At 40.8% G+C, this 17,291-nt stretch overlaps 1 protein-coding gene and 1 long non-coding RNA gene across 3 annotated transcripts in view; one reads left to right on the top strand and one right to left on the bottom strand.

Moving 5' to 3' along the window:
• Positions 1 to 17,291, bottom strand: part of XIRP2 (xin actin binding repeat containing 2) — a 141,668-nt gene that overhangs the window by 101,314 nt on the left and 23,063 nt on the right. The gene's annotated exons all lie outside the window — the stretch shown is intronic.
• Positions 7,675 to 10,527, top strand: LOC135974339 (uncharacterized). The gene is made up of 2 exons (XR_010591583.1): positions 7,675 to 7,850; positions 10,320 to 10,527. It is a non-coding gene; the product is annotated as an uncharacterized LOC135974339 (long non-coding RNA).

The raw sequence follows: 17,291 nt of genomic DNA, 5'->3' as shown, positions 1-17,291 counted from the left end.
GGAGTGCAACGAGACACACTGAATTCTTAACCTAGGAGGCAAACTGACAGCATGCATGTCTCATGAAGGAAGAGTCACAGACTGCCTGGCTGTAAAGCTCTATAGGGATTTTGGGTGAGCAAATACTTGGTTCAACATGAGAGTATCTTGTTAATTCCAGGCTCTAGAATGCATGTTATGATTTTGTTTTATATGTAACTATTTATTTCCAATATTTCTATGTGGTACTACTTAAATCTCTATGATTTGTTAAATAAACCTACGTGCTGTGGGTTGAATGGAGTAGTGATTTGAGGTGCAACAGGTAACCTGGAGTGCACCGCTTCCTTGGAAAAGTGGACTGGTGAATACTGAGAGTTGGACACTTCAGGAAGACACTTGGTGGACCCAATGGTTGGAGTTTGCCTATTGCCAACCTGTAGAGTGATAGTGGGGCCTGGAGGCCTAGAGCAGAGTGCTAGTGTTGCCTGTGGCTGGTGGAGTTGACCCAAGGCAGGCACAGACACTACTTCCTCATGCTAACAGAAGGTGGTAGTGAGGGGCCTCAAAACCCTAGGGACTCTCTGGAAGCATCACACTTAGCACTTAAATAGCACTTTTTTTGGTAGATTTCAAAGCATTTTACGATAATTTCAGAAATTTAGATTTTTTTATGCGTTCTGTAATTTATTTGAGAGAATTTACCAGTCTGTCTAGTGTAGTGGTCCCCAAACTTTTCACAGTCACGCCCCTCCCACACTGGAGCCAGGACCAGGGCTGCAGCTCGCACAGGCGGGGGGAGGGGGGAAGGTTGGCAGGACATGGACAGGGTAAGGGAGCTAGGGCTGAGGCTGGGGGCAGGTCTGGGGCCGGGAACGGAGGCTGGGGGCGGAGCTGTAAAGTCAGGGACCAAGGCTCGGGGCAGGAGCCAGGGATGTGGTTGGGGGCAGGCCTGGAGCAGAAGTATTCACAAGAGTTCAAGTCAGACCCATTTTAAGGATCTATCTACATAGAGTATGTGGTTTCAGTGATATACAGACTGAAGAACTAATAAAGAACAACTCACTATAGTGGATAACTAATACAGCATAACTCAAATTTTAGTGTGTTAATGAGTTTTAGCTTCTACTCCATAACTCATTATTCGCAAAAGAGCTAATGCAACAAACTGTTCAGGATAATAGAAAGACGACTTTAGTGAAGGGACACTGTCAAGACTGTTGGCAGCTTTACTTTTAAAACGTCTCAGTAGTTTGGAAAGCACTGCCATCCTCTGAAGTGAGGGTTATAATTGTGACTAAAACAACTCTCACCTAGGAATTTGAATTTCTAATGCACAATACAATCCTTGATTTTAGATAACTGGAGACATTATCCCTTTAATCTTTTACTCTATTACATATTCACTCACCAACATTTCAAATAGTAACTTTAACATATGTTAATCCTCCCTTCTCTATTTACTTATTTATTGGTCAAGGACTGAGATTTTAAAGATGCACTCAACAATTTCAGAGATATGTACAATATAATTTAGCAAGCTGCCGTGTTTACATTAACAACACTATGGGCAACTCCTGATGGTCTAAAGCACATGAATATCTGAATAGTGAAAGAATTATTAGGCCAAACACTGTGTTTAAATGTCATCTTCTAATTCAGTGGTCCCCAACCTTTTTGTGGCCAGTAGCACATTCATGTTTTCAGAAGAGTGTGGTGGGCGCCAACAATTTTTCAAGGCTTATTTTGTATTTGTACATTAAATAATACAAAAAACATCATATTTAATATTACATAATATATGAATCCAAGAGAAGAGAGAAGCCGGAGAGAAGCCACGAGGACAGAGAACACCGGGGCCCGCAGCCCCGGAGTACTCTGTCCCCAGCAGGCGCGGAGCCCTGGCTTCTCTCCCCTGCTGGGCACTAGGCGGGCCCCGCGCCTGCCGGGGCAGGGCCAGCTCTAGGTTTTTTGCCGCCCCAAGCAAAAAAATTTTTGGCTGCCCCCTACCCCAGCCCTGGGCCCTCCCCCACCCGCACCCAAATGCACATGGAAGGCATAGGGACTAACCCTCAAACCTTGTACCTGGAAAGGGATGGGAATCTAGTAAAGAGGGTTCAGGCAGAGGAGTGGGTGTGAGGGGGCTTAGGGGCTCTACACTGGCAGAGAAGTGGGGTGTGATGTTCTCGCAGAGAAGGGTGGAGGAGGAGAGGGGGTATCAGGAGGGTTGCGGGAGAAGAGGTGCAGGGGAAGGGGGAGGTGTGGGAGGAGAGGGCTGGGGGAGGGTACAAGGGGAGAGGTGCAGGTGAAGGGACAGTACAAGGGGAAGGGGTTTGGCAAAGGAGCGATGGGGGGAGGTACAAGTGAAGAGGCTGCGAGCGGGATGGGGGGTGCAAGGCCTGAGAGGGGCAGGCGCCGACAGCTGCTTCCCTAGCCCCGGGCAGGCAGAGCCGAGAGGACGGACACTGACCCCCAGGTGCCCGAGCCGCGGGGGTCCCCCGGCGGGGCAGTATCTCCTGCTGTCCCGCTCGGAGCCGGGTTCTGCCTCTCCCCGCCCCTGGCGCTGTGGGGGCCCGGGGCAAGCAGCACGGGGCTGAGGCGGGGGAGGTGTGCAGTGGGCTGGGTCTGGGGGCAGGAGGGAGCAGCTCCCTGGCAGCTCGGGCTGCCCAGCCACTCGCCCCATCAGCGCACGAGCCGGGATCCGCGCCCCCTTGCCAGCCCGGCGGCGCCCTGCACAGCCCACTCGGGCAGGGAAACGCCGCGCCGCCCTGGGGAGACTCAGAGCAGCAGCAGTGGCGGTAGCGGTGGCGGTAGCAGGACCCCTCCTCCCTCCCTGCATCCCGGGCCCCGCTTCCCTCCCTCCCCTGCTCCTCACACACTCCGGGAGCTCCTCTCGCCGCCACAGCCTGGGCTCGGCTCCAGGGGACGATGCTCTGGCTCTCCAGCAGCAGGGCTCTGGCCAGGGCCGGCTCCCAGCTTTTTTGCCGCCCCAAGCAGCCCCGGAATTCTCTGTCCCCAGCAGGCACGGGGCCGCGGCTTCTCTCCCCTGCTGGGCACTAGGCGGGCGCACATAAATGCGCCGGCGGGGGCCACGGCTCCCGTGGGCACCGTGTTGGGGACCACTGCTCTTATTTGTACTCATTAGCAAGCAGGGACTTGACAAAGACAGGCAAAAGATAGTGGTACCTTGTATCAAACCCAAATCCAACTTCACACTTTAGTTTCCAACCAGACTGAGATAAGAAGTTTGGCCTTCAGAGGAGTCCAGACCAGGACAACCTTATCCCTGAGTTCACACCATATTAAATATGTACCTTTCAACAACTATTAAGGGAAAGAGGTGCCAGTATTTGGGGCTAAAATGGAGGGCAGGGGGTTGAACTGTTGGTTTGTTGCATGAGTTAGATTGCTCTAGCTAGGCATTGTGTTTAACACCATAATAATGCTCTGCTATTGGCCATCTTTCTACAAGCATATATGAGGACTCCCTCAGTGGCTAACTATAAGTATGTGGCATACGTAGCTATCATTCAGTATTCTCTTCACTATATCTTTATTAGGTGTAAGACATCTGCCTGCCTGACTACTGGGGGCTAGAGCTATGAGAAAAATTCAGCTATGAGAAAAATTTCAGAGAGAGAAAGAGAGACACAACCTGTTTTCTATCTCCTGATATTTGTTTTTTGTTTCCCTTAAACTAAAATAAACTATGCTGAAATTATGTTTTGCCCTTCTTGTACAGAAAACATACATAACCTCCCTACTTGTCATCATGTACCTGTCCTTTGCAGTACTAGTGTATTTCACTCCTCACTAGAACCAGCCAGTAGGAGGGTTATTCTTGCCCCAAAGCGTTTAGAAAACAGATCAGACTTAATGGGCTATTTGGAACTCGTGTTGTGTAGCACATTTAAGAGGGACATTGTGCTATCCACACAGTGGAGGGAATCACTCATTACCTATAGCAACTAAATGTAGCATGTCTCTGGTTCTCTTGGGAAACTGAAGTGCTCTTTTGAAATAGCTTTCCCAGTCCCTACATGGTTGACAACAGAAATGTGAAATTCCTGAGGGAAGTGATTCGGATCTAGTGTGTTTCATGCTGCTGCCAGCTACAGCAGAAATAGTGATCCGAGTCTTTCCCTTTGCAACTGTTGGTGTCAAAAAGTAACTGGGAAAGCAGGGAAGACAATGGGAGAGAAGCAGGAGAAAAAGGATGGAGAGTAATGCTGGTCAAAACTTTTTAAAACTTTGACTAGCTTTGATAGTCTGTATGACTGTGTGTTCAGTTTTATTTTATTTATTTCCCAACTATGCTCACTGGCAGCTTGAAAGTGTGACAGGCGGTAGTTTTATCCTTATATTCTGTTTCTTTGAAAGGAAGCATTTTTACAGCTCCCACTCCTGTGCTTGCCTCTGCCCACAGTACCTTTAAAAAAAAAACTGTTCTGGCTTTGTGTCAACAACTTTAAAATATTTCAGAAGTGCTGAGCACCCACAACTCCCATTAGGAGTGTCCTGCCAAAAATTCTCCCTCACTCTAGCTCATGTTTCCTTTGAAAGTGAGAGCAAATAATTACATTTTTTTAAGCCACTATCTAATTTAAGATGTAGGCATTTCAAATACTTCTCTTTCACTTTATTAAAATACCTGACAGACTAGGCCCAAGACTTTCTTAAATGACTGGTGATTTTGGGAACCCAACTTGAGACACCTTAAATGATCCAATTTTCAAAGAGTGGGTGCTGAGTATTTTCTGAAGAAATTAAGCTATTTCAAAGTGGGTATCCCAAAACTGAGGAACCCCAAATCACTTTTAAAAATCTTGGCCTGAAGCAACATAATGATAATGTGAAAGTAAAAGATGTAATGGAGCTACAACTGATCAACTGTACAACTTCTATTAGGATAAATTCTGCAGGATAACTAAAAACAACTGAGGAAAAGAGAATAAGAATAGACATCTTGTGCAGTTTATTTTCCCTGGTGATTTGTAGCCTGATGGCAAGGCTTGAAAGTAGTATCAATCAGTAAAGGTGGGTAGATGCTGGAGCAGGCACATGAAATTTTGATCATTAGCCTGAGTGTGCCCACCTAATTTATTTTCCTCTGCCTTCCATTGTTAGCTGCTTTGCCTCTTTCACCCCTGTTTAGTCCATGGATCTGCCCTGCCCCCTACCATTCTAGCACTTTCAAATCACAGACCTATTTCCTTCCTATTCAACTTTCCTTCGCTTCATACAATACAAGTATATATTTCCATTTCACTGCTGATTTCACACTCTCGCCTGAGTAATGGACTTTTTTACCTCCTGCCACCTTCCCACTTCACTACCCTGCTCTGCAAGAATTGCATCTAGGTCTCCTGGACTGGTCAATTGTTCCAGACACCAGCTCTGCAAACACTTGTGGAGAGACAAGACAATGCCTATTTTTCCACCTACCAATTAAATGGCTTTATTTAAAATTGCCAGAAAAACTTGTCAACCAATTACATGATCTTGTTAAATTTACCAATTACATTCATGCAAAAACACAAACTTCCTCCCAATACCCCCAACACAAACAAGATGACATAACAGCATGAAAGAGAAAGTATTTGGAAAATAATACTTTTATTTCTCTCAGTCACAAATGCCAAAATGCCCTAGAAAGAAATACTTCAGATGTAGAATATGCTGAAAATTAAAGTTAAATTAAATGGGCACTTGTATTAAAGCTGTCTATGTTACAAGTAAAAGCTTAGCATATTTTCAAAATCTAATTTACTTGTCACTGAGCTGAGACAATGAAAATGACATGATTTTTTAATAACCACTTTGTAGTCAGTTTCACATACAGGTCATCATGCCCTGGTGCAGTGGTACAATGGGTTGGAAACACTACTGGGGGGATGCTTAACAATGGGCTCCACTAAAACAAGACATTTAGTTCCCCACAGTAAATAATGGGGAAGGGTGAAAAGAACTCTCAGGATCCATGGTTCCTTCTATGGGGAGGTAACCCTGCCCCTGTGATGGAATAATATTGTGGAAATGCCTCGAAAAGGACCTCCGAGAGAATTCTTCCCACTTAGTTCCCTCCCATGAGAGAGGATGCTACTCTGACCCAGTTTTTAGTACTACTGATCGCATATTTTAAAATCTAAATATGCTGGATTTTTTTTACATTACTTATATCAGTCTTAGGTTTTGCAGAAATAAGCTTTTACAAAGACTAACTTCTCAGCCGTCTCTGACTGGCAATTTCATGTTCTGAAAGGAGAGGAGCTAGGTGATTAGGAACCCAACTCAGAATCACTGAGAGACATCTCCTTTCTTAGCTCTGCATTATCTTAAACCAGTTTGATAGCACACAGTCTGATTGCAGAATGCCACAGCATCAGCTTCAGATCTCAGTCAGGAAGACAAAAGCCCCTGTCTTCCTCATATCCAGAAGCCCCTCTGGAAGGTCATGCAAAAGAATTAGTACAATAGAGGTCAGCCTGTTACAACTGTGGATTCCCAAGAAGAGAATTTCTGCTGGATCAGATCCTAAATCAAGTACTAAAAATATCTCTGACAGGAATAAAATCAATGATTTTTAAAAAAGAGAGAAAAAAAGTTGGCTTCCTAGAAAACCGTTTCCTTCTGCAACCACAGCAGCTTCCAACACTCTGTCAGCAGTAAAAACACACCAGCAAAAAGAGAAACAAAATCATACTTTCCTCCTATATTTCTGTGTCTTTTGTGGAGGTATGGATATGGTTAAGCAGCTTAAAACTATGAAGCCATAAAGAGTTATAGGTATGGCCCAGAAATTGCCATCAATAAATTCAGTCACTTTCCTAGTCTATAGCATCACATTATACAGCTAAGGGGTGGGGGTGGAAGTGGGGGGCGGGGGGAGAGTATTACTTCCCTCAATACATTCTTCTAAAGTACAGGGATATTTATAGTAAAAACTGGATTACTGGGATTTTTTTTTAAATTGATCCTTTAACCATTTATTTTTAGATTGTTCTATATTTTCTCTCTTCGTCACAGCATTTCCTTCCATTTCCTGAAAAGGTCAAGGGTCCAGTGAGAGTCAATCTGTTCAGAATTTGGGTACCAGAAGCAGAGAATATAGGTGGTTCCCCATTTGCTGTGCAGAGGCTCTGCAGCAAGGCAGGGGAAGGAGAAGGGAGGGACAAAAGCCATCTAATTTTGGATAGCTGTTTAGGTACTGAGTGAGATTCTTGAATGTGCACTGGGAGAGCAGTGGGGCCACTTTTCAAAACTAGGGAGCTAGGGAAAGCCTTTAAGTCTCTGGCCTGGGACAGCTGCCAAAAGCTGGTGACTATCCACAGAGGCAGATGGAACATGCTCCCTGGCTTGCTCTTATTTTATAGCTGCCCAGAGATTTGTATTGAGGACAGGGAAGTCATCAGTGGAAAAGGAAGGTGAGAAAAAATAATATATGGAGATAGTTCCCAACTCACAATAGTACTGTTGTCTTTTACAGTCCAAACGGAAATAGGGCTGTAGTGTTTTGTGGGCACAAAAGTTTCCTGTGCATTTTTGTGGGAAAACCTATTGTGTCCTGCTTTGAAAATAGTATTTTATGTTAGCAGATTACTCTGCATATGGACATGCTTCCATCTCTAGTGTTGGAAATTTCACACAATAGTCTGCTATTATTTTATTCGTCAGTTGCTTTTTTTTTTTTTAAAGGTCTGATGTTTTCCATCACTTCCCCTTTCCTGTGGCAATATTACCCCCATCAACCCTCCCATCCACAAGTTATGGTGAAAAAAGTGCAGATGGAGAAATACTTGATGATGTCTGAGTGGTGCAGAATACAATGATAATTCAGGTCAGCTCAACTTAGAAAGAGCTACTGGAAAAACGTAAGTAAAATGTTCAGTGAAACAGATGAGCTGTGTTACCACCATTCAAAAGATGATTAGTAGTTTTAAAAAAATGCAGATATAGTCAGCTTTCTTGAGCAGCCGGCACACATTAGTAAACTGTTTTCTCTAGTCATGTGATTTTCTCACTTACTTGACCTTGACAATACCATGAAACTGGTATTTGGATTTTCCCTGTCCACTGTCACTTCATGCACAATTTATCAGGGAAAGAAGGGGAAAGAGAGAGAGAGAGATCATACTGAGATGTTTGGGGACCCAAACAACAAAAACAGAGATTAACAAAAAAAAAAAAAGATAATTTAAGATTTTAGATAAACCCACAAAACCAAGTATTTTCACAGTCAAGAATTAATCCTCTAATACTCACGATGAGAATTTGTACTGGGTTATGGTTTTTTTAATGTTCTTCCAGCTTTTTCTTGCAACCTTAATATTCCTTGAATGTAGTTCTTGTGTATGAGTTATACCTTGGTGATAGGAAGGGGATAATTGGTTATTTTATTGTTGTGGGGCTGCGTATTTACTTAATTATTATAAGTACTGGAGGTTTTGTAGTTCCTTAATTAAAGCATAAATATGCAGCATATAATGAATGGGACAGTTATAATAATATCCTATCTCCTAGAACTAGAAGGGACCTTGAAAGGTTATCAAGTCCAGCCCCCTCCCTTCACTAGCAGAACCAAGTACTGATTTTGCCCCAGATCCCTAAGTGGCCCCCTCAAGGATTGAACTCACAACCCTGGGTTTAGCTGGCCAATGCTCAAACCACTGAGCTATCCCTCCCCGCCATGTGCAATAGGATCACAAAACCCCATGCTTAACCTTGTGAAGTGAATTCACTATCTAAGCCATTGCAACACATTACAAGCAATTTTTGGTGGTGTCCCAAAGCACCAAAGGTCATTATTCCACATTATGGTCTAATAGTCTGAAATGTCTCGCTTTAAAAAACAGAACTTTTTGGGTCATAAGAACACAAATATAGTAGAAGTGTGAAAAATAATAACAGTTTTTCTGTTGCAATTCTATCCCTCAGAAAAAGCTTATTGATTTTTAATTTTCTGGAAACATTAGTTTACAAATATACTCCATATTCTACCCTGATTGCATGTATGGATCTCCCATTGATATCAAAGAGTTTTGCCAAACGACTGAAGGTGTAGTACGGCACAACTGAGACCTTACGGACTATATTAAAACAAAGAAACGGTCACACACAATGTACAAGCAACTGCATGCACAGATCAAGTAACTGTATGTGTATATGGCCAATTCTGGTCATTTTTCTATACTCAGCTACTGTATTTGCACATAAAGTTGTGCCAAATAGGCATGAAATTTTGCACACATTTTGCATGTGAAATTGTATAACCAAAGCTTTAATAAAATTGGTCCTACGATATTCATTATTTTCAAAGTTACATGCATGCCACCCTACTGACTTGCAAACTCATTGTTGAGTGTAAAGTGGTCAAGTTCTTCCCTGAGATACACAGACACTACTGTATGGCAACTAGCAACTGTGTATATGGAGGGAGAACAAGACTAAGTTAAATTTTAAAAGGTGATCCTTTTTGTGCACACACAACCATTTATGCATGCAAAAATCTCTGTTTCATTGTGTAGAGCAGGTACTTTTGCATGGAATAACTCTGTTTACAAATACAAATAATCATCTGCATGTGCAAATGACAGAACTTGCATACTTAAACAAGCATCAGTGCACAAATGAGTATCCCTTTAAAACTGTGACCTTCACTATATGCAAAATTTATCCCAGGGAAATGTTTACCGTAACATGCTCATATATACACATCCTTAACTATTAGGTCACTAATATTCATTATAATATGAGACTTTAAGAAAAGTACTTAAGTTACTGTTGTGTTACAACCATGACACAGATATGATATAACAGGAACTGGTTCAGATGGTGAGTAACGTATTCAGAATAACGCATAGGGTTGCCAATTTTGGTTGGATGTATTCCTGGAGATTTTATCACATGATATAATCTTTAGTTAAAGATTAATCTTTAATTCCTGGAGACTACAGGCCAATCCTGGAGGGCTGGCAACCCTAAAATGGGGAGGGCTGATGTTGGCAACAGTAGAAGATGTGTGTGGGAGTGAGAAAATATGCTAACAAACTGACTCACTCAGGAGGGAAAACAAAGCTGACGTAAGTAACGGGAAATTAGGGAACATTCAGATACTGAAGGTGATTTAGTTGATATGTTGACATTTCAATGGAGAAAGCTTCTTGGACAGGAGATGGCAATTACAGTCTTGTCCATTTTTGCTAGATTCATGTAACTACATTTTCAAAATGCTGTATGTTACTTGTATGTGTACATATGATGTACATTCTTGTTTAACGTTATATATATTCAGACAAGATATTTTGCACATTTGAAGGCACAGTTTACTCTACCATATACAGGTAGGCCTCCGTTTCTGGTGGGACCTCTGAACTTAATTGGGAATGTTCCAGTTGGGAAGATCCTGTGCACTGCAATCTAGCCTTAGAGACTGCAACTCCCATGATGTCTTGGGGCAAGAGGAGAGACTACCTCTTCCAGGGAGAATAGGCAGTGGACTCCATTTTGGGAGAGGAACAAGATTGCTGGTGTGGAGCTCTGTCTAGAGTCCAGACCAGGAGCTGCTGCTAACTGCTGCTGAGAGCGGCCTGGGGCTTTGATCGAGCAGAGAGCTTCAGAGGTGGTTGGTGGCTTCACTGGAGCTAGAGGAAAGACTGTTGCTGTGTCTGGGGCTGCAGTGAAGGAACTGTGAGTAACCCCCACTCTCATTTGGGAAAATACTTTCAAGGGAAGAGGCACAGCAGAGTGTCTGAGTCTGAGGAGAGGCAGAGTGATCTTCCCATCGAACCAGGCCCCAGAGCTGCTGACCTTTGGTGGGGCCAATTCCCAACTTCAGCGGCGTTGTGCAGCTTGTTGCCTTGGCTGGACTGATACACAGAATCAACAAAGTGCTGTCTCCAACTGCAGTTTACAGTTCTTTTCACTAAACAAGCAAACTTCCGTCATTGTCATAATAATCTGGACAATAGGTGCCCCAGAGTCAGTGCCTATACAAGGAGCCACATATTAACATCTGAAGAGTCACATGTGGCTCCGGAGCCACAGGTTGGCCACCCCTGACATAAGGTGAGATTTTATTGAAACTTATTCCATCTGCCATACACATCTCCAAATCAGGAAAGCAGAAAATAACATATATGAATTGTATGATCATTTTGAGTGGAATAATAAGAAAGTTGTCTCTGTTATATTAAAAGTAATTAAACAATACAAAACTAAACAAACTCCAAATTATTTGGAAAATGTTCACATATTTTGAATGAACAGAGCTACTTACAGTATTATGGGAAGGAATGAGGAAATTGAATTTGGGAGGCCATAATGAATTTGGGAGGCCATTCCCTATTGGAAATGATGAGTTGTCATTAAATTTGTATCATTTGTGGCAAGTTTACATTCAGTTCTGCAGAACATTGTGATGGACTGGTACATAGTTATTTGTGAAAAGTATACTCTCTATTTATAAAAGTATATGAATGTTTCAAAAATAACAGCATAAACTATTAAAACAAACAAGACATGGGAAGTAGACATTATAGAATAATCATTGAGTACAACTGATATATTTGTGTTACTCAATAAAAACTGGTAAAAGAGGTGAGGGGGAAAGAAGAGTAATTGTTGACAGTAATTGATGTACAAGAAAAAATAAATATGCAAGTTGTACTGCCATGGAAAGTGTAAAGATCTGGCACAGCTTGTGAGTGAAGGAATTTTGAAAAATCTCCAATAGACAGAAGGAGATTTCAAACAGACTGGGGAAAAATAAAGATTACGGGGCAGACTTCAATGAAACTATGACAATATGCAACAGATGACAATCTGTCCCTTCACTTTTTAAAGAGAATGAAAGGTTGGAGAAGTCAGACAATAAACTAGCAAATCATTTCTGGATGTCTGGCGTCTGATAGCTCAGCTATTTAGTGCATCATGCTACATTTTGACAGGGCAGAACACTATGAAGATGAATTAAAAAAGAATGAAAACGGACCTGTATTTCTTTAGGTGATTTCTGTTATTTCAAGTTATATGTAATTATCCAGTTCATTTACCATGAAGTTACAAGCACAGAACAGAAGTACTCCCATTAAGTGAAAAAATAACACCAAATTTAATAAAAGCTACTCTTCAGAAGCTAAAACTGAAGTAACATAGATATTTGGGCATTTCCTTGTAAAGGGCCCTTTTAGCTTCAGGAAAAAAATTATGGAAACCAAAGGAAGACAATGAAAAGCCTTGCAATATAAATTGCACACAGAGACAATGAATGTTTATACCAAAATCCAAAGTTAGACTGTACAGAGACCCCTCGAGATCATCCTTTGTGTTGGGGTAATCATTTTGTTTGGGTTATATGTGGACAGCGCACACGCACTTTATTGTTCAATAATTATGTACCCTTCAATCATCCCTAACAGAAATACAAAGAATAAATGATGCAAGTGCTAAAGGGCTATGAAACTAACTTACAGTGATGGTGGGCTTCCCTCCTTCCCTCATCACACGCCTTTGTTAAATTAATATAAGCATTTCTCCGAAGTGTAGGGGAGAAAAGTTGCTGGTTGTTTAAACAATTTTAATGAAGGTCTAACCTTTTTACATTAAACATCTGTTTCCTTCATTTACTTTCTGGCAGCAGTTCATAAATTTTCTGCAGCGGACACAGCTTAATGAATATATACCAGATTATTTAAATGAATGGTGGTGTTAATGTGTTCTTTGAATAGATTTCTCTAAAAAGCAAGCATAAAATTACTTTCCCAATTGGGATGCTTTAACATATTTTAAGAAAAACATACATAATCGCTGTCTCACAAGCACAAGCCTGAGTTGCCTTAAAATTCCAACATTTTTAAACGCTAGTATAATTTATAGTAATTATAATTTAAATAGTTGTCATTTTGTAGGAATGTAATGTCAGCACAGTGGATTGATTTCTCCTTCCCCCCACACGCATTCCCCCAACCGAATGTACTATCAGTTTATCACAAGTAATTCTTTTTCATACAGGAAAGGGTCAATTGTTCTGCTTCTCAGCCTTACTGTAGGGAGGAAGGAAGGGATATAAATAATAATACAAGATGTTCAAATAGCCTTTTACAACACCTTTTTTTCCCCAAAGGATCCCAAAGGGCTTATCAAACATGTAATTAATCCATTTATTCCCCTTTGAGGTAGGAATTTAAATCCATTTTACAGCTGGGTAAAACGAGACAGGATAAGTGACTTGCCTAATATGATTCAGTATCAAAAGCTGGCTATAGGATTATGAATCTTTCATCATAGTCCCCTGTTCTAACCACTCAATTACACATATAATTTTATTTCTAACTGTGATAAGAGTGCTGATTCTATTCAAAGAGGTAAACTTACTACAGGAATGTTATGCTTTAGAAGTCAGTCTATATTTCATTTAATGGGTCTCATTTTAATATATAAATTACCAATCAAAATTGAGCTCTGATCCAAAAATGTTATTTCTGGTGTACAAACTAAGTATAAGATTCTAAATTATGTGTCTCTCTTCCTCAACCACATTCAGAGTGATTTGCCTGAGTAAAGATATGGTTTAATTAAATGTGGTTTACCACAACTGGTAGTCTCATTTTGAGGAAAAAGGCTAAGGTCATAATAATATGTGTATTCACTTATATGAGGAAATTCAGCAACACACTGGAGTGGGTTTTCCAAGGCTTACAAGAGTCTCTTGATAAAAATCTAGCTCTAAAGTGAAGGATGAGTTCAGATGATCTCCCTTGCTCTGTTGGTGCTTCCCCCTCATTCCTGAATACTGCTAAATCATCCCTAATGGAAATGACTTATTCCTGCAGCTCTTAAAATTACTTCTGCTGTTTCATGTACCACATGCTGGTTAATAAGATGACAGAACTTCATGCTTGGAAAACTAACCTGGCTCTTTATTAAAAGAATTATTTACAGAGAACTGCAGCCAGCATTCTAGCCATGTGCACATAGACTGAATTCCTGGTGCCTCCTCCAAATTTTCTCATCTTTATCCCCTATGGTCAGCTGTGTATACAGACTCCACTCTTGCTTCCATGGCTTCCATGTTTGTGCAAAGTTTTTTTTCTGGAAATCCAGCATTCCTGGTGGTCTGAGTCCCTCAGTGTTGCCTGTTTACTTTATTTCTAAGTGCAGCTTTATTTGCCTGCTAATCTTGTACTCTACCTTGCTGTGGGTCTCACTAGACTGACCAGAGCCACTCTGTTTTATATATCGCATGGCGGGTAATAACACGAAAGGACTCCATGCTTGTACAACTGATTGTATTTTGAGTGGCTTCACCTCACCTCGTACTTCCCTCAAATTGAAAAGTCGAATCAGAATTAGTCTACTACTTTACATGCATAATTAGCCAATACCTACTGTATTGATTAGTTTTATGATTATGTTTGAACAGATACAAAAAAAAATCTGTAAAAGAGTGTCAAATATGATCAAGTGTATCCATTTTAGCCTATCTAATGAATGCTACTAATTCAGATTTTGCTATTTCCAAAAATCATTGTTCCCATTGTCCCTACTAGATGCCTTATATCTCGGATTCTCTTTGTAAAGTATGTTACATACTATGCCTTGCCTTTCAACTACTTATTTTAGGAGAATTTTGCTTTGTCTATACTACCCAGCTTTTAGCGACACAGCCATGTCGCTAAAAGTCGGACACTGTAGCCACTGTTTGTCAGCTCTTTTGCCATCAGAATTCTTCCATCCCCAACAAGCAGCATTTGCGTTGTTGTCAGGAGAGCGCGCCTGCCAACAATGTGTTGTTTACACTGGCACTTGGCGTGGCAAAACTTTTTTGTCTTTCAAGGGTTTGGTTTTTTTAAACACCTCTGAATGACATAAGTTTTGTCATTCAATTGCCAGTGTAGACATAGCCTATATTGGCCTGTGAGTAAAGAAGAAAGAAAAAGAAAATTAGTCTTGAGGATAGTGTTCTTTAAACTGTTCATATGACCTAATACTACATGCAGCTAAAATCCTCATTAATGACAATGGAAGTAAACATTGAAACATTGGATCATAATAATTAGCTATTATATAGCCCACAGTCAGCAATTCAGACAGCTCTTAGAAAGCTCATAAGATTAACTCATTGCAACTTATTTTCCACTTAAGTTTTTAGGTGGGAAGCATGCCCTGTGACGTATTTGGTACTATATATTAGATTATATGGATAAGAGAACTGACAGCAAACTCTACATTCTGAAATCTATCGGAACTTAATTTCAAAGTTGCTAGTGCTCCAGAAGTGTTTGGGGGGCTTTGTTTGGCAAAATTTAGGTTTTTTTCATGGAATAAAGTAAGAAACTGTGTATCGTATATTGTTCTACTTTGCTTTTATGCTGGAGGTTACCTTATTTATAAAAAATTAGACCAAATACAACTCCTTCCTGATGAGAAATAAACATAAAAGTTATTTATTTTTCTTTTATCCAATTATGTTTTTGACATTAGTAAACTCTCCCCACAATTTACTCCATTTTCCTAAGTGGAATCATGTTTTCTCAGCTTGATTAGCTCATTTTTGTTTTTAATGGACTCTCTTGGTATTACAAAGAAAATTACAGGAACATGTCCTTTCCAGTAGATGTTTAACCCCTTAGCCTGATGCTCTTTAATCCTCTAATGTATATTTCAGACTTTGAGAGGGTTTCAAAACCTCTGCTATCTATGCTCAGCAAGATAGAGGGGTAGGGTAGAGAAAATACTTCAAGGATTTATTTTCATAGCAATAAAAGTTCTCTATCCAAAGCATATATTTTGTTTTTTTAAAGGGATTTGTTTCCAGACTCCCAAACAACTTTTAGACTACTTCTCATTTCCGATCTAAAACAAGGAAAACATTTCAAGGGTGCACCTCTGCCAGATCTCTCTCTCACACTTCACTCTCCATGCCACAAACGCACACATGTTTGCTGCTGTTTGAAAAGGAACCTCGGTCAATGGGACTGCAAATCTTGTCAGACTACCACTCTTCGCTCAAAGACATTTTAAGGTATGGGACACTTCTGTAATGAAATAGCTCACAGCTATGAACACGTTATGCTACCTTGACTCCTTTTTTCAAAATTTCCAAAGGAGACAACCATGGTAGCTCAGAGAACACCCCAGAAATCATATACACCTCTACCTCGATATAACGCTGTCCTCGGGAGCCAAAAAATCTTACTGCGTTATAGGTGAAAGCGTGTTATATTGAACTCGCTTTGATCCACTGGAGTGCGCAGCCCCGCCCACCCGGAGCACTGCTTTACCACGTTATATCCGAATTCGTGTTATATCAGGTAGCGTTATATCGAGGTAGCGGTGTATTTTGTACAAAAGTTGTCAGGATAAATTGTTTAGAATGATCTCTATTGAGCTAAAGGGTGCAGAACTGCTGCAGATCCACTCTGCAGATAAGGGCATGTTGCAGCGATTTCATCAGACCCTGTCGATGGTGGCATGGAGGTTGGCTGTGGAGGCATAGTCAATTGGTGCATACCTGTACTGATCTACTAGCCACATAAGACAGATGATTTAAGCCTAAGAACTTGAGAGTTATTTAAGCAACTGATTTGACTTGCAGAACTTCAGTTAAGTGAGATGAAGATCCAGGGCTTTGTTACAATGGTGTCAATCTGCACTAACACATTTGCACCAGAAGAAAAGACAGCCATTTTATCTGATTTTATCTGTGATGCCAATAAAAATATTTATTTGAATTCTCAAGTTAAACAGGCAACGGTTAGGGCTGACAAGATCCCACATCAAAGTGCAGATTACCTAAATTATTGGGGGACCAAAATCATCCTAAATACATCTTTTAATCTGACCTTTAAACAGCTAATCCTTATGTCAGTGGTTCTCAACCAGGGGTACACGTATCCCTGGGGGTACACAGACGTCTGATATTTGCCTACTTTTACAACAGGCAACATAAAAAGCACTAGCGAAGTCAGTACAAACCAAAATTTCATACAATGACTTGTTTATACTGCTCTATATAATATACATTGAAATTTAAGTACAATATTCATATTCAAATTATTTTATTTTATAATTATATGGTAAAAATTAGAATGTCAGCAATTTTTCAGTAACTGTGCTGTGACACTTTTGTCTTTTTATGTCTGATTTTGTAAGCAAGTAGTTTTTAAGTGAGGTGAAACTTGAGGTACATGAGAGAAATCAGACTCCTGAAAGGGTTACAGTAGTCTGGAAAGGTTGAGAGCCACTGTCTTATGTGACTGAATTCTTATTTTTCTAATCTGGTGATTTACATGTGAATTGTTTGCTATCAGATA

Source organism: Chrysemys picta, chromosome 11, assembly GCF_011386835.1.
Source record: "Chrysemys picta bellii isolate R12L10 chromosome 11, ASM1138683v2, whole genome shotgun sequence".
Taxonomy (NCBI): domain Eukaryota; kingdom Metazoa; phylum Chordata; order Testudines; family Emydidae; genus Chrysemys; species Chrysemys picta.
The sequence above is the reverse complement of the archived record's forward strand: the minus strand, read 5'-3'. Positions and strand labels throughout refer to the sequence as shown.